This window comes from Aedes albopictus, chromosome 2 (assembly GCF_035046485.1).
Source record: "Aedes albopictus strain Foshan chromosome 2, AalbF5, whole genome shotgun sequence".
NCBI lineage: Eukaryota > Metazoa > Arthropoda > Insecta > Diptera > Culicidae > Aedes > Aedes albopictus.
The window spans coordinates 350,455,662-350,474,741 of NC_085137.1; the positions used below are offsets into that span (position 1 = coordinate 350,455,662).

The 19,080-nt window shown below is 39.3% G+C and overlaps 1 protein-coding gene and 1 long non-coding RNA gene across 12 annotated transcripts in view; both read left to right on the forward strand.

Moving 5' to 3' along the window:
• The window catches only part of LOC109419421 (anion exchange protein 3), a 205,510-nt gene that overhangs the window by 134,585 nt on the left and 51,845 nt on the right, over positions 1-19,080 (forward strand). Inside the window, exon 2 of one of the 11 annotated variants that reach the window (XM_029866252.2) lies at positions 2,295-2,795. The exons of 9 other annotated variants lie outside the window; for them this stretch is intronic. The gene's annotated coding sequence lies outside the window, so the exon portion shown is untranslated. One more of the 11 variants, XM_029866253.2, reaches the window with a different exon arrangement.
• LOC109430788 (uncharacterized) lies at positions 15,479-16,289 on the forward strand. The gene is made up of 2 exons (XR_002135055.3): positions 15,479-15,771; positions 15,932-16,289. It is a non-coding gene; the product is annotated as an uncharacterized LOC109430788 (long non-coding RNA).

Sequence of the window (19,080 nt, forward strand, 5' to 3'; positions counted from 1 at the left end):
GGTTTTTTTGGATTGAAGTGATGTCTTTCAAAGTTTTTGAGGATATTTGAAGGAGTTTAAGTTAAAAATACACTGAGTGTAAAATTCATCGCGGATCTTTGTAAGATGTCATATAATTTCAATTTTTCAAAAACCTTACCCTTCGATTTTTTTATAAATTTGACTTTCAGCCTCAAAATTGGCCAAGTAGCCCAGGATGATCAAATGCTTCTAACTATTTTTTCTTGATTTTTATTGTTCATCGATTGTTAAGATAAGCGAAAGCAAACAATATGGACACTTTTCAAACCAATAATAGATTCTACGTACAGATTTCAATGAAAAAAAACTATGCATATTATTTTTTCCCTACATCATCCAACCACCTGAATGGAGTAAGTCTTGAGTGCTTTGTCCAAACGCTCATACACCATCACCATAGCTTGGGTCCCTTCACATTGCTCGATTCCGGGCAATGAGAAAGCGGACTCTCTGGCTAAGTGGGCGCTAGCGAAGGCGATATTTACGAGCGTCAAATCGCCTTCGACGATTTTTTTGCATTGGCTCATCAGGAGACCTTGATCAGCTGGCAACACAAATGGAGAGGTGGAGAGATGCGTAGATGGTTGCACTCCATCTTTCCACAGGTGTCGAAGAAGCCATGGTTCAAAGGATTGGATTTGAGCCGCGATTTCATTCGTGTGAAGTGTCGGCTGATGTTCAACCACTATTTGTTGAACGCTCATACATACCTTCCATATTGGGCACTCGGAAAGCAATCTCTGTGTCTGCGACGTGGCTTACCAGGATATCGATCATGTCGTGTGGGGATGCGATGAGTATCGTTAGGTCAGATCTGAGCTGCATGAAATTCTCCGGGTCCGAGGAAAACAACAGAAACCCGTTAGAGAAGTGTTGGCTGTCCTTGATTTGGAATACATGAATCTCATTTATCAGTTTTTGAAACGTGTTGATGTCAGAGTTTGATATATTCCGTTCCTTGTTTTCGTTGTCCGCCATTTGGTTTTGTTGTTCGCCCCTGTCTGTCGTCGTTCCCCTTTCATTTGTCTTCTTCTTGTCGTTGTCTACCGATAAAGTTCTTTCTTTTTGGTTCTGTTACAGATCTGGACAATTTGTCCCATCGATGTTTTTTTTGTATGAGTTAGCAAATAATTTAGTTTAAAACCCATAAATCCCTCTTTTCCATTTTTATTTTCTTTCTCCCCTAACCTCGAAACAGCCGCGAGTACTTCGGCTTCCCAAACTAACATAGTATTAAGGCAGTAATAAATTGTAAAATGTTAAATCACTGTAAAAACAAATGATTTCGGCTCAGTTATGCCCATGTGGCGCCCGAGCCTCCCAAATAAACGAATAAGTAAAAAAAAATCATCCAACCATACTTAAGTTACAGCGAATTTGAAAAATCAAAAATATTAAGAAAAATGTAAGGGACATTGTGAAATGTTATGCGAGATTTTTACTGTTTTACAGTTTTTATCCATAATGGATCATATATTTCTCAGATATGTGAATTTTCAGACCGTCTCGAATAACATTTAGGTCCTATTTTTTTCTTATTTTGTTTTTATTTTTTTTAATTCGCTGTAACATGAGTACGATGAGATGTAGGAAATATCTATAGTTTTTTCATTGGAATACGCAAGTAAAATCTATTTTTGATTTGAAAAAGTCCCAAGAATATTACTCTCAGTGTATTTTTTTCTATATATAAGAGAAAATAGAAATTTGTGTCAGCCTTATTGGGTTAAAAAAGCTTCGTTTCGGGTTGACACTATGACATAAATATGGCACAAATGTGCCAATTGGAGGATAACGTGCCTCTGGAGCCGGCCTTCTGATACAATCATGGATGTCGTATGTTGAAAAACTTTTAATACAAAGTGATATTTCAATCCTCTAGAGTTACACACTCAATTTATTTCAATCGTGGTTTCTAATCTCCACCCTGTCGCATCAATTTCTCCATCTGTCGGAGAGCTCCCGAGGGAATCAGCCAGGCAGTCAACCATCCGATCGATAAACTGTTGTTTGTTGGAATTTTAAAACAATCAATATATATTTTCCATCTCACGTAACCCACCACCGCAATCAAGCACAGCAGCATCCGCCACAACAGGATAATACCGAAGGCACCTAAACGGCGGGATCAGTCAAGTGAAGCTAAATGCAAAATGATAGCTTTTGGTGCGTCCTTGTGGAGAATTTTCATCCCCGATGGGGTGCACTGTAGTGATACGGGTGTGCATATATGCGGAAAAACAGTCTAACAAACTTGTTTGTTTTTTCGACAGCTATCTCTACAGCTTACGCTCGGTGTCAACAAATTGAAGGTCCGGAAAAGTTGGGGTCAGGACTTAAGTAAGACGAAAGTGTAAACCAAAGCGGTGAAAATGAGGCGAAGAAAAAAAATCATCCTTTTTGTATGAGCAAGATACGCTTCAAACTGTTCTCCGGTGGAAATTGTTCTCTTATTGCTCAAGCTACTGCACGCTTGGCGTGTAGAAGAAATGGTGCTATAGTTTACTGAAGAAGTGTAAAATCAATATTTAAGAGAGCTAGTGTATGGCTTGCGCCCAGGACACTTGGGCTAAGAAGAAGAGCAAGCAAGTGTGCTGCGGTTTATTAGCATAATTTCAAGGAGCTCTCCACTTGATTGGAACTTGTTAGGGCGAAGTGGTGCTCTACACTCTCGATACCAAACGAAGCAACAGTTCAATGTAGTAGCTTAGTAGTGTGGTGATTTATTTTGTGTATACATCGTCCTACTGTTCCATCGAAAAGAAAAATCAACGGTAATGTTCAACACCGCCGCAACATCATTTGATCGACCATCTGCTGTCACCGCAACTCTCCATCACAGTCATTCCGATTCCAACTGTCATCGGCTCTACCAGCAGAAAAAGCTTCAAAAGCGCCATTCGGCTACATCGGCTATCGTTAGTGCACGATCGTCATTTCAGCAGGACACCCTCAAATCGCTAGTAGCACAACCCTTTCCCAATCCCAATTCCTCCGGTCACCATCCGGCTTGCTCATTGAATCCCGTAACGCACCACATTTTCCACGATCATCATGAAGCACATCCGCAGGGTCAGGCCGAAACGGTACATCAGGCGCTCGGTGGGTCCCGTGTACCCAAGACGCGCGGTCTCTTCCGCAGAGTGACCCGCAAGGTGATCGAGTGGATCCGTGGCTCGATCGTTCCAGGAGCAAACAAGGTTACTAATTGGTGATTTGATTGGTGTTCGATTTAGATGTTTTCCAAATTATTTTACTAAACACTGATTTTTCGTAACCCTTCTGAAGATTTTATTTTTTATCGATAAAATTGGGCAAACCGTTCAAAATCAGAGCTTGATTAATGAAAAGCAAATTTTACAATATTTGAATGATGATTGCAAACAACTTCTCTTTCATTTGCAACCAATTTTTTTCAAAAACTCAAATGTTCGAGCCCAACATAGTTCGATAAGAAAATATAATTTTCTTGGTAATGGGTTTGTACAGTCACCCCCTTCTTCCTAAAATGATTTCACTAATTAACAAAATGTACAAAAAGAAACAAGTTGTCCGAAGATAAGCTCCAATTCATGGTGAGACGTGACAAGTGAATCTGCTTTTTTATATTATAGTAATTTGTAGGCAAATGCGCAAAAGCACTGTCCATAAAACACGTAGACTCGTTTTACTCATCTCAAACAATCCCCTCCGCCTCGTAGATTATTGTGCAGTTACGTGCGCAGCCTTTTCTTTTACTTACTCACTCTCCTAATCAAACACGCGAAAATGAAGGATGAAAGAGGGAGCGAGAGGGAGGCTATGGATCGCCGATCGAGACGGCGGGTTCGATTCGCGTTCCGGTCGGGAAAATTTTCTCAACTCCCGGGGCATAGTGTGTCATTGTGCTTGCCTCACAATACACAAATTCATGTATTAGCAGGCAAAGAGAGCTTTTCCATTAATAACTGTGGAAGTGCTCAAAGAAAACTAAGTTGAAGAAGGCAGGCCATGTTCCAATGGGAGCGTAAAGCCATACAGAAGAAAAAGAAGAAGAAGAAGAAGAAGGAGCAATTGCTCTTGCAAAATTGTAATTAATAGTTTAAACATCCGTCCGGAATGTAAACATGCACAAGCACATTTTGACTAGGGCACACAAGTTATTGATTGCTCAGTTGCATTACCTACACTGCCGTTCTACACATAATTGTACCATGTACATAGGAATTCCCATACAAGATGAGGACACAGGTCTGGAAAGAAGCGGTCAAGATATTTCATAATTGAAAGTTTTGATGTAGGGTTGATTTCAAGTCCGTGTCCCAGGGAGGAGTTTTGGGAGTTAACCCTTCGCCCTATTACCGATGTTCCATAAACTAGACTCCTGTCCGCCTTTGACCGAAATTAGGAAAAACTCCTCCCTTGCCGCCTTTGCACGGGCCTGCTTGATTTGAAACAAGTCTTTGCAACATTACTACATGGCGACCGTGACAGAACATTAGACCGAATGAGAAAAGTAGAAAAAATGAGCCACAAGTTTGAACAAATCTGTTCCTGCGGCAGAGAAACACTAGAAAATATGTAGATTTTTAGATTACGTTTATACAGTTCAGGTTACGCCAAAATCGATTGAAATTTTAATAGTTTTGAGGATTGTTCAAGACCATTGTGAAAAATTACAAAAGTTTTCCTTCCAAATAACTTTTAAAACGTTAAGTAAGAATAATCGTTGTAATATAATTTTTAACGTGATACTGCAATATTTTCTGGAAATGTGTATTGAAAAGGTCTACAATATGGTTGAATGCTTCAGTTCTAAATTGCTGAATGCAGAAAACCTTGTGTAAGGGTAGATTTACTGTAGTTTATCACTGAAAACGAAACACTGAGACAACATCTTCCAAAAAGCAGCTTTCTACGTTTTGGTTTGAATAAGTTGTACTAAGAGCACATGCAATCTTCATAGTGTCAGTTGAGTTGCATTTCAACTCCGATTTCTTAGAGTAGGAGCGTTGTTTCCCAATTCAGCACGTTTTTGACATGGATTTGAACAGGCGGAGCTTATACTTTCCATACAAATAGAAAAACAGGTAAATTGCACAAAATATGTTACGCAACAAGCATGGATATTAGAAAGTCGCTGAAACCAATGACAGCTTGGTGGGACGTGTGTTTCATTGCCAGTCTTGTGTCTTTCACTCCTTTTAGGCATACAATTAAATTATATCGCTAATGTCCAAAATCTGAATCTTCTTCATACATTTAAAAACGTCGTAATCATTTCATCATTCTAGTTTCTGAATAGTAACTACGTTTTCCACGTAATTCAGGTACTCATTATTGAAGTACTGATTCCACCTTTTAATCACATCACTGGATTCTCCCATTCTTCTGCTTGTACATTTCGTTTTCATGAAGCTTTTGCGGGATGCACAAACATAAGCTTCTGTTAGATCACTCATGTGTCATGACATTATTGGCACAACGTTCGTCATTCTACCGGTCCATGATGCAGCATAACCGCTCGTGCTGTGTTCACCTTTTCTAAAATCTCTTTGTATCTCTCATCAAACTACTCATCGTCCTTCGACGTTGTGCCAAGGACCCGAAGCGACGGTGCTTTCGGCTGTGTCGTTGATAACTACTTTGACTGAACGCCAGAAGTCCTCCAAGGGGGTCACATCGAGCTGATCCTCATTACCCTTTAACGCCCAAGGTGGCTTGCAAATTGAATCTTCATAAAAATTTGTTAACAACAGGCAAGTTTCAATTAATTGACATGATTTCACGAACAATTGGAAGTCTGGTATAATTTCAAAATATTGTTAAATATAAGTGCACAATAAATAGCAATTGTCTCATGCTTTTTTCAGCACTATCTATACACTATTATAACATTTTTGGGTATTTTGGTGGCGTTTCAGTCTTTTAGGGATCAAGAATAACTATATGTGTTATGTTTCCAACGCCTCGATCCTTAATAGATCTTCTTAAGGGAATCGAATAAATTGTTATTTTTTTCGTCTAGTGGTTGTTTTTATCATTTACTTGTTTGAGAATAAGTCCTTTTTTTGGAACTGGAAAACTGTATGCAAAAGTACTGGTCGGAGCCCGGACCACAGGTTACGACTACCAAATTTGTTTTTTTTATATGATGGTTTCGAGTTTCAAACAACGTACAAATTTATAAAACAAGGAATGACAGTAAAATGTTAAAAAAAATTGTTACACGAAAAACCAACAATTAAATCGATCCCCTGAAGAAGATCCAGTAAAATCAAAACGTAGGAAACAGAACACATATATAAAATCTTTGATACATGGCTCGTTGAACTATCGAAGCGTCGCTGCACAACCTCTTCTTACACAGAGGGTAATCCCCGCAGGAATTCCGAATAGTTCTCGGAGAAAATCAGCACTACAAAAAATTCGTGAAAAAATACTAGGAGAAATTTCCCGATGGAACACTGGTAGGAATCTCGCGTCGATTCTCGGAAGGAATCACTGGAGAAATACCTGAAAGTATTCCGCAGGAATCCCTACAAAAGTCCCTAAAGAAATCCCGGGATCAATCAATCTATGAAAGAATCCTGGGGTAATCCCTAAACGAATTCCAAAAGGAGTCTCTGAGAACTACATACGTATGTTGGTCGTTTTACATGTTTTCGGTTTAGGGGTAAATAATGTAAATCGATCAGTTCGCCAGCAAATTAAAAAAAAAACAAGAAAGCATTGGTTACTATTTGGCAATTTTACGAGGTATCATACGTTGCTGGATAACAAAAATAGAGCTTTTTATTGCATAACCTGAAAGTATACTAGCTAGACAATACACATTCTTAATTTCATAAAGATGGGAGCTCTATAACCAAAGTTACATCCCATTGTAGTGCACACCCTCCATAAGGACAAGCCAAAGCGCGAAACTTTAAACGGTATTAACTCGAATTGGTGTTTTCAGAAAGTGCGTTATCTTAAAAACTAGTTGACCGATTTGCAAACTTTTTAAAATCTCGAAGTACTGAACGGTTCACTTGCATAGTTGAACTTCAAAAGATACGTTTCTCCTAAAACAGCTTTTTGTTCAACATGGATTTTTATCGTGAAAAAAATGTTTTCGTTAAACGGTTGACAGTACCTCAAAATTTTAAATACGAATAATTTAATTTAAAAAAAAGTTTGCAAATCTACCCGAGCAGAGGGGAATATCAAACTAATAACTATCAAAACACATATTTTGCTTTTATATCTTGTTTTGTTATTATTAACTTATCAAGGCATAACTTTTCTATAACATGTTATTTTATTATGATCAAGCTATTGATATACAGCCATAAAAAAATATTTGATTTATATGTTTTGTTATGAAACTAATTTAGTTATTATACTACTGAGAGTGCACTCATATTTTATAAACAATAGCACAACAATAACACGTTTTGAAATTGATTTTATTGATTGATAAATTGATTGAAATTGATTTTATATAATAACTAGCAAGGATTATTGATATGTTCTGAACGCTTGTTTTGTTTTTCATATAGGGTCTTGTGCCATTTGGGCACTTGATGCTATAACTAAGTCAATTTCAAACCAATTGATTTGAATTTTTGTATAGGGTTAGATACTGTACGTAGCTCATCGTGTGTCAATTAGGTATGAAATTTAGTTTAGTTTAGTTCAGTTATAGCGGCAAGTGCCGAAATTAGGTACACCTTCCCAAATGGTACAAGACTCCAGCATTATTACTTACTTTGCTATTAGTTTGATATCATAACTAATTTTGCGTTCGAATTGTTATCAATAACTTTTAAATAACATTTGTTATTGACATATTTTCCAAATTCATCGTTATTATGATGTTATCGAAACTAACTAAACATGTTATTAAATTGGTCTTCCAGGAACATTTCTTTGTTATGTTTTTTGTAATTTTGCCGCTTATGACAACCAAGTTTATAACATAATTTATTATCAAGTTATTTTGCCAAAATAACACATTTTCTAATGCTGTTGTTATTCCTTTCTGCTCGGGTAGTCAACTAGTTTTTAAGATATCATGATCACCGCAACGGCACTTTTTAAAAGCACCATTTCGAGATAATTGTATTTCAACTTTCACGCTTTGTCTTGTCTTTATGCAGGATAAGCGCTACAATGGGCTGTAACTTTGGGTCTAGGGCTCCAATCTTCATGAAATTTGGAATGTGTATTGTCTAGCTTTGCAATAAAAAAGTTCGATTTTTTTATCCCCGCATGGACTGTAACCCCTTAATGCCAAACCCAAGTGTAATAGAATTTACGCCTCTGTCTCAATTACAATAAACAATTATTGCATTTGTTTATATTATGTTTATTACGCCCTTATACACCCACACAGCTATTCGCAGTTAAAGCGTATCTAGCCGCGCGCAGCTTAAAATAAATCGCACGAAAATGCATCGCGCTAAATCCTTGGCATTGACTTTGAATCAACCGACCGAGCGAACGAACGAACGGACGACGGCTTTTGCGGCCCAGATCATCCGCCGTGCCGCCAAATGATGTCAGCCAAAACGGAAGGGATATTGTGACGACGACAAACCGGAATAAGTGTGTAGTAGATATACCATACTTCAAGCTGGTGGTGGAGTTGGGCAGCCGATGCGATGCTATGGGGAGGGATGGGGTTTAAAGCATATTAATCCACTAGTGTAGGGCACTGTGTACGTGCATATGTACTTGACTGCCTTCAATGCTGTCGGCTGCCCAGCTGATGCATAAGCTCTTGGCAAATGCACCGACCGAGTAGCGACAACGAGTGTATTCGTGATTATATCATATTAAAGTTTTTAGTTCGTGTTGTTTAAATTGAATAACGGTGGGCTCGAAGGTGAATGAAAGTGGTCAAAATAATTTCGTTCCTTCCTCTCCTCTGTTGGCTGTTCGCTTTCCAGATCATGACTACCTACCAACAGGTGGTAGACAGGTGGGCAACTTTTCGAAGTCATCTTGTTGAGCTCAGTTGCGATACCATCCTACCTGCTTTGTTGGTTTTGAGCTGGCGAATACTTCCAGTCCTGAACACCCTGGTGCAAGGGGCCAAGTTGAAGGATCTCCATCCTGGGCAATAGCCCGTCATCCCCTTAACCTGTGGCCAGGACACATTTATGTCGACTTTCTTATCCCGAGAGCGGTCGCGTCAAGTACTGAGTACACGCACCATGAATAATGCACACTTGTGGTACACAGCGTGAGCGTGGCGTCGTTGCAGATAGCCAAAGACGCGACTGCTCGAGGGTTAATATGTGTGTTGAGATTGTACCACTATTAGCTTCTGGGCTTGCTTCTGCTGCGATGTCCTGCTGGGTTCCAATTTAATGCTTGCATGCAGATATCGTTCCCGCCCGCGTAGTGTGTGGCCGACTCACATCCCAAGCCCGTGCACAAGGGGGGGTTGGTGGTTAAACCCCTCCCAGTATCGACGCTTCATACACTAGGCGCCCCTCCGCCTTTAGCCAAAATTGGAAAAACTCCTCCCTTGGGACCACTTCTTGGCACGGGCCTGCCACCTCCTATAGGCTTTTGTTGACATCGCCAATACAGCTTCACGTTGGAGGCCAATTGTGAGGCCACCATGCACGAATTGTAAATCACAGGTACCTATTGATGAAAACTTCCACTGATACACACCAGGTTTCACTGACGTACAGCTTCTTCGTAATCAATAAACATCAGGTAGAGAGACTCTTGGAATTCACTGATTTGCTTCAAGTAGCATATGTAAATGTGTGGCATGACAATATGTTCCACACAGGATCGAGAACTACCGTGGTATTTCCGCCCTGAGCTCAGTTGCAAAACTGTTTAAACGTGTGGTTGTTGAGCCGATCTTTAGCCATTGTCGTCACTACATCGATGAAGATCAACATGGGTTTATGCCAAAGCGATCTACTACAGCCAATTTGCTGTCGTTTACGTCGTATATAATTGATGGATTCTGTAAAGCTAAACAAACTGATACGCTTTATTTGGATCTCTCGACTGCTTTCGATAGCATAAATCATGAAATTGCGATTGGCAAATCAGCAAAACTAGGCTTCGGTGGCAGATTTGTTAGTTGGCTGCGTTCGTATCTCATCGGCCGCCAGCTCACCGTAAGAATTGACTTCACGTATTTTGATGCTTCTTCTGGAATTCCCCAAGGTAGCCACCTTGATTCCCTGATCTTTCTTATATACTTCAATGATGTTATTAACCCTGGAGCAGTCGCGTCTTTGACTACCTTCAGTGACGCCGCGCTCACTCTGTGCACCACATGCGTGCATTTTTCATGGTGCGTGTACTCAGTACACAAAGCGACCGCTCCCGGATTAAGAAATTGAAGGTTCCTCGCTTGTCCTTCGCCGGCGATATGAAAATTTATTTTCAAATTAGTTCGCCTACCGATGCCCGCTTTCTCCAGCAACAGCTTATCAATTTTGCAGAGTGGTGCGCTACAAACCGGATGAAAATAAACCCTAACAAGTGTTCCGTTATAACTTTCTCGAAGAAGAAGGATTCTTTGCAGTTCAATTACGATCTCTTCGGCATTGAAAGGACTAATTGCATTAAGGATCTAGGCGCGAAGCTGGATAGTGAGTTGTCTTTTCAGCAACACATATCGTATGTTGTAGAAAAAACGTCCAGAAACCTCGGCTTCCTGTTCGGTGTCAGGAAAGAATTCACCGACATCTATTGCCTGAAGCAGCTGTATTGCTCTCTGGCAGGGTTGTTAATAGTCATCGGAGCTGAAGCATAATCACTGACGACAACGGGAAATAAAAAGTTTGCGTCACTGAGTCAGCAGCTCTTGAATATTTTTCTTCAAACACCATCAGTCAGTTTGCTGGCCGCGACGAAAAAGTTTTGTCGTTTCTCTTTATTGACATTTTCGTTGAGTAGCTTGCACCGAACAGGGGAGGCGAACGAATAATCAGCCTCACGGGATTGGCTGACCAAGAAAAAAAAATGCAAAAATGAAACCCGCCTTCTTTCGGAATCGAACCAAAAACCTTCAGATTGGCAGCGCAATAAGCATACCATCAGAGCTAGTTGATCAGCTCTGAAAGACCGAGGCTAAATCGTCAATAAAAGCTTGACTGGTTCGCCTTTCATCTGCAATCGGATGCCATGTGACGAAAACGTGTTCGTTTTTCGTCGTTGCAAAAGAAGACAAAAGAGAATGACGAAAACTATAGCTCCCTGTTTTATTTTCGGTTCACCCTCGTCGTGGTTTCTTTGTAGGTCGCTGATGATAATGCAAGTGACGGAGTTTTATTAGCTGACGAACTTTTTTAATTTTTCGTCGTTGGTCGGTGACGAAACAGATGGTTACCAACCCTGCTCTCTGGTGCGCTCAACATTAGAGTATTGTTCGCTGGTATGGAATCCTTACTACTATAACGGAGTGGATAGAATTGAAGCTGTACAACGAAGGTTCATCCGTTTCGCTCTCCGACGCCTTCCATGGAGAGACCAGTTTCGTCTACCCAGTTACGAGAGTCGTTGTCAACTCATCCATTTGGAAAATTTAGCGATTCGTCGGAGTGCGGCCCGGGTTCTGTTCATCTCAGATGTGTTAACATCAAAGATCGATTACCAGGTTTTGCTGACCAATATCCAACTGCATGTGCAAAGTAGAGCTCTACAAAACCACAGGTTTTTTGGAAATTCCTGGCCGTCGCACGAACTATGCCGCTCACAGGTCCCTTGGTGGCCTTCTTAGACTTTTTAATAGTTGCTGATGGTTCCTACTTTCACCTATCAATGGCAGTAATTAGGAATAATTTTAAATTGGTTTTATGTAGATCTAATATCATTAGGGCATAAGTTAGCCTGTTGATAGTACTTAACAAATAAACAAATACACAAATACGGCACGGAATCCTGTTTGCTGTCGCCGGAAAATTGCTCAAATTTTCTCCTGTATTCGGTTGCAGAGAACTTTGAGAACGATGTATAGTAATATGATGCCCCGCCAATTATCGAATATAATCAGGTCACCCTTTTTGGGGGTGTCCAGCCATTCGACCGAATGCCGCTTGGCCGAATGCCGTTTGGTTGAACGCCGTGTGGCCAAATTCCATCTGGCCGAAATGGTCGTTTGGCCGAAACTCAGGGTAATATTGGCTGCCAGTATGATCATCAGAAATATTTCCTTCTTTTGATCATAACATTCTTTCTAGTTTTACCATTGAGGAATCATTTGGCGTTGAAACTGATTTTTTATGTCAGAGACTTTTTCTTATTTGAGTCATAGACTGTTCTTTCTCGTTATATTGATGTTGAGAACAGTGGCATCGTGGCATGCTCACTTGAGTTCAACATTCATTTTTCAAAAAAAAAACGACATTCGGCCAAACGGCGTTTGGACAAATTACCCTTACGCCCAAATGACATTCGGCCATATGACCCGGAACCCTCTAGCATATCCTTCGTGTAATGCCATGATGCCAAATCCTGCCAGAAGATCGTCAGACCGTCATGAGCCTTGAGGAGAAAAAGAAACTGCTTTTGGAGAAACTTCAAATATAAATACGTTCATGACGCTTGCGGTAACGGAAGTCATTACACAGCAGTGAGGCTTAGATAACTTCTGGACGTAGGCTGCGAGCACCGGTTTTGGCCAGTCTAAGAGAAATCACTTTTATAAAAATATTCAATAATCCCATGAAAACTACCAATGTAATGAAAGGTTTCAATCAATATTTGGAAGGAAAAATATAGAAATCAAGCTAATAGGGTCTTGTACTATTTGGGTAGGTGTACCTATTTTGGGTGCTTGCCGCTATAACTAAGTCAATTTCATAGCAATTGAATTGATTTTTTTTAGGGTTAGATACTGTACGTATCTCACCGTGTTCCAATAATCAGGTTGCCGGGTGAAAAATTTACTTCCTTATAGCAACAAGTTCCCAAAATAGGTACAAGACCCTACTTAAAACTGCATTAAAAGTGGCACTGGCCAAAATAGAAACACAGCATCAGTTTTGGCCAAATTCTCAACTTTGATTTCTATTTTGGCCAATCACGTGTATTTCTTATGGGAGAGGCCAAAATGGTGTCAGGCCATTCGGCAGAAGATCATTAGGCCGAAGGCCATTCGGCCGAAGGTCGTTAGGCCGAATGGATATTAGGATGAATAGTCAGTAGGCCGAATTGTTATTGAAACTTATTGTTGCCGTTACGTCCACAATGGGATAAAACCTGCTTCTCAGTTCAGCAGTGTTCTATGAGCACTTCCACAGTTATTCACTGAGAACTTTCGCTGCCAATGACCATGTTGCATGTGGCGTGTGGCAGGATCGAAGATACATTATATTCAAGGAAGTCAAGCAAATTTCCTTTACAAAAAATTCCTGGACTGAACGGGAAATGAACCCGTCACCCTCAGCATGAATTTTTCCTTCTTTTGAACATAACACTGCCAAAATAGTTTTAAACATCGGCTATTCTTTAAACTAGAAAGAAATTTTTGTTAAAATACTTTTTGGCAATAATTGTTGAAAATGGTAGAACAACAGATCCGTTTCTACTTTCATAACTGCTGAATTGCTATTCATCCTACTGACCATTCGGTCTAATGACCATTCGGCCTAATGACCATCCAGCCTACTGACCATTCGGCCTACTGACCATTCGGTCTGATGGCCTTCGGTCTAATGACCCTGCATCGCTAATATAGAAGAGCCCTGGCCAAAATAGATATACAGTCGACTCTCCACATGACGATGTCCTACATCTCGTTACCTCTCCCTATCTCGATGGTTCATCGGTCTCTTCAATCTGTATACATTTTACCCCTCTATATGTCGATATCTCCTTATCTCGATATCTCCCTTTCTCGATGCGATCTCGATCGTTTTTGTTCCAGATTTTCGCTCCATATGTCGATATATCAATATTCGCAGGTTGCTAGATCTCGTTTCGTGGGTGCAAACATTCTGAGAATGCAAAGTGACATTTGTTTGTTGAAGGGTTTTCCTAGTTACGAAGAGTTTTTCAATCTAGTGTGCATTAAACATAGACTCTGCATTTCGATCTCCCCCTATCTCGATGGTCCCTTCAATATCGAGATGTAGAGAGTCGACTGTATGGAAGCTGATTTTTAAGGGAATTTTTTTTCTACCATTTTCAATAAAAATCTATGGATTTCACAGCTGTACCCATCATATCATATTAGGTTCTACTCGTAAGACATAAATTTATCCCGATTTGGATCGCAACAGGCTGAATAACGCACTATGGCCAGAACACCTGACAGGCCAAAACTTCGTACAACGGCTTTTTATTCTTAATCACTTAACCCAATTTACAGCTCTTTTGTCCACTAGGGTACTACGTGAGCAATTCCAATTGGACGATGCACTTCCACTTTGTACAGCGCCTTAATGTATTCTATTGTATTCTACTTTATTGAACTGGTTTGTGCTTCTTTTACTCTTCTACCCTGTCCATGGTAGAATGATGAGCACGATGATGCTGATGTGCGACTGCTGTTCCTTTTCCAGTCCGATTGGGGGTCCATTATGAGTTGCGGTTCACCGATATTCAAATTCCGGGTCCTTTAGAGCATAGGTTCCCAAACTTTCAGGTCGCGCGACCCCCTTTTGCCAGCAGACGTAGTTTTCGCGACCCCCCATAGAAATTCCCTCATTTGTTGTCTGTTACAGTAAAGTATTTTGCTGTCCCTCGTGACTTGCGTTCCTGATGAAATTAAAGTGTAATTAAGACACATTAAACTAATTACTCAACGGATGAAAAAGTTAGGGCAATTTTAGTGTGTTTGGATTTTTAACGGTACTCCCATTAATTGATGCCAATAATGTTAGAATACGGATTGCAAAATTGCTATTACTTTTCAACTTTTATTTTAATGACATTTTACATGACCACTGGTTTATTCCATGTTTGACGCATTGTAAAGGGTGCACGTTATTGCATCAGGTCAGGTGCCGCCGTAGCGTGATGATGACTATGGCAGCGATGGTTATCTTTTTCTTCTATGTCATGGCGTTACATCCCCACTGGGACAGAGCCTGTTTCTCAGCTAAGGCGTTCCATGAACACTGCCACAGCTACCATCAGAGAGCTTTCTTTGCTTATTGACAATTTTCATTTATGTTTTCATGTAGCAGGATCAAGATTTTATGCACATTATGGTGATTTTGTTGAACGCTCGCGCGTATACCACTATGGCATCATTTCTCCTACAATGGTGATACAATATTGATTCCTGATGGAACGATTGCATGGAACAGAAAACGGTGTCAGGAGTAGAAATGTTGTTCATATAGTAGCTACTGTCAATGGAATATGTATAAAGAATATTATTGAGAGATATGATATAGACACTGAATTCAAAATTTCTTTGACATGTTCTGGTCAGAATTAAGCTCTGTTCAGTTTAGTTGATTCAAAATCTCTACTCTATAATGTAAGGACCTTATGTATGTTATGTAAAAATATTCTTAAATATAAATTGAGCAAAATTTGTATAGTCTTGGAAACGATTAAAATCTGCTGAAAATAACAGATTTCCCTAGAAACGACAAAATAAAAACAACCACCCATCCAACAGACACAAAATTTCTCCTGCTCGTTAATCCCAGTGTTGTCAGTTACTGTAACCATAATTCAACCAATTACCGTCTAACTCAATCTCGAGCCCCGCCGCCGGCGAGCTAAAGCGACCATCATCAGCTGTCTGGTGGCGATTCAGTTCTCGACCGCCGAACCGTCGACAGCAGCGTAAGTACATAACCAATTTAAATCCGTTGCCAGCTGGTTGGTACCTACCAGTTGTTGGCAGCTACCGTCATCGTTACAGCAGCTCTCAGCTCACCCCATTCTGCACCGCTGTGGTTGGTAGCATGAAAATTTAATCAAACGATAATGTTTCTCTTTTAAGTGGCGCGTTCTCGAAAGGCGTTTTCCACTCCTGTAAAATGGTGACGATTCAAGTGGCATCATCGGTTGCACTGCCAAAGAAGCCAGCCGCCCCCAACAACAATGTGACGCAAATATCATCCCGTTCGGATGGTAAACGCCCCAGCTGCGGAATTTGGCAAGGTTTGCGGGCAAGCTTCGAGCGGTACCAGACATTCACCAGTTTGGCTTGGCCCTACCGATAAGGATTCGGCCGTTGCTGCGTGTGGTTCGTTCAGCTTGCGCGGAGAGTGATTTGCCATATTTTATCAGTCAAATCGATGCGATGCAATGGTGAAAACAATGAAGAAGAGCAATAAATTTCGATTCCGATAAAGAAATTTCCTTGGTGCCCCCACAATTTGCGAACGAATGCCATAAAAGTTATATGAATTTTTGGTCGTGTGCCTCGCTGCGCGCTGGCTGGTTGATTGAGTTTTGTCGGTGTGTCTGCCGGGGAGATAATGAAATTAGGTGGCGTAAATCATGGTCCAATGATTGTCGGTTTATCACATTTGTTTCTCCGGGAAAATGGGTTAGTTGGTTGGTTCTAGGAAATGAAAGGGGGTTAAGATGACGACGGATGTGTTGATAGGAACGCAAATAGTCGGAAATAGTTATGGTTGCTTCGAAGAAACATCGGATTCATAGGACATTCAGGAAGTAAGCCATCATATCTAATATATGAAGCAGCCCTTACGTTTGAACACAATGGTTATCCATCATAATATGTATGTTGTTGATAGAAATGTCTATTCAAGTTATACAACCGAGAAACCTATAGTAGGGTAATCCATGTATTTTGGACAGGCTGAGGACAACGTTGAAAAAATCGTCCCCTAGCTTCCTTAGAATACGCTTATAATATGATTGTACTTTGCGTTCCTTAACCTTAACGAAAGCATTTTAAGCTGAGAAAATCGCAATTCCCGATCGCCTGTAAGAATTGCATTTTGGACACCGAATATATGTTTTGGACACCCTCAGGTATTTGGACAGAAAAATTATCTCAATGTTTAGCCATGAATATTGCTAAATCATGGAAGTAGCATAAATTAACAAATATTTTCTGACAAATAATCAAATTTCTCCGCTTAACAGGCATCTGTTTTGATAACTATTACAGTTTTTGTTAAAATTGAGGAAATATCGTCAGACCCACAGAATACGCCTCCAAGTATGCATCCCCATGTAGTTCGTCAGATGACCAAAATATATTAACAGTAGAAACCATGCAATGTATTTTGGACATATCCTATTTTAGGCGTTCTAGATGAATTTTAAGAGATTGGCTGCCTAATGCTTCTTCATTGAACATTTTTCATTGCAAAAAGGCTTTTAAATTTCTTACAATTATTAATTCAACCATTTTGAGGTGAATATTGTATGTGACTATGAAGTGTATGTATGTCGTCTTGCATACCTGTGCATTTGATGGGTTTAGTGAAATAATTTACATTTTCGATAATTTTGAAGATAATTCTTATTTGTTAACCGTATTTTCAACGTAAGTCATCAGAATAGGGTCTATTTGATCCAATAATCGATATTGAGAAGTATCTACTTTTATTAGCTCTCCGGAACAAGGCATACATCGAAGTGCATGTCCAAATTATATTTTTTACCAGCCTAAACGGTGCCACAAACGTTTCACATTTATCTTTCTTTTAGTGAATTATATCATGTACAAAGTGGCCAAGAAACTGTAGTGTATCTCAAAAACTAAAAAAAACATACATCTCTGATTTTTTGATATGTTACGCCAAATTTCTAAAGTTTCCTGATAAAAATATAAAATCAGGATACCTCTTTGGTCCCGAGACCATGAAAAGGTTTAAAAACTAATATATTTGCATATTTCTAACACAAAAACGCAATTTGGCCCATTCAACGTATTTTTTTCTGAAAATTCAATTGCTTTCAAACAAAAAAAAAAAGAAGTTCAAAATCGGTCAACTGGTTCAAAAGTTATGATTTTTTGAAATTTTTTAGTTAAAAAAAACCTTGATTTTTAGGACCACCCTATCTGAAAACTAGTCACCCTAATGACAAAATAAAAAATACGGGTCTAATTATTTTTGAAGAACTACGAACCCATCAAGTTTCACGATAATCGGAGTTGCACTATATCGTTTTTCTTTGGAATGGCTGTACATACATATATGTAATTTCGAACCAGATAAGGCCAACCGGTCGTCCGGTGACCACGGAACAGGTTCCGGGGACCTTGGGAATCTCCGGTGGAATTAGCCATTTTTCGATTCCAATTGAACTCCATTATGCGACACCTCAAATTTCGTGCGTAATCCAGTAGAACCAATAAAACTTAAGCTTAAGAAACTGTTCTTTAACTTGTACTGTTTTTTGAGGTTACATCAAGTGGTACCGTATGCATAGGAGTTTCGGCTGTAAAAGTAAATTTAATGTGGATAACTAGACTACAATATTGTTTGGCATGCCCAACTATAAGAAATTTGTGAATTTCTATAACATAGACCATCATTTCATATGTCAATTATTTACATGATATATCGTGTAAAATACGTCATATCATTTTCGTTAACTATCATGTAATCTTGCAAATACACTGCTCAACATTGGCTCGTGGTATGGAATAAAGCCCAAAATACTTGAGGTTCAAACCCTCAGAAAACCACGCCCAGCCTGAAGATCAAATTTTGATATTAACATTAAACAGCTATATGTCAAAAGTTGCTATTGGTTTGTTGGGAATAAGAGTCAAAAGAACAAAAATAATCGAGAATGAACTTCACACTTAACCAGAGCTTGTACAACTGAAGATATTAAATTTTATTTTGTTTTTACCTAAAATTATTCAGAAAATACTGTGTCATCCGAAAAATCGTTGAAAATAATAGATTTTCTTTAAGACAAATTATATAAACATATCATGCACCGATGTTTTAAATAGATCGAAAAATATTATTACATTTAAAAATCGCTAAATACCACATTTATAGAAGAATTTACAAAAAAGATTGGACATGCTTATAAAACATCACAATTGTTGTTTGGTTTAACAAAAAAAAAAAATACGATATTTTATTCATATTAAACTCAAACCTAATCTCTAAAACAGTAGTAACGGTAATTTCAACTCGCAAGAACACG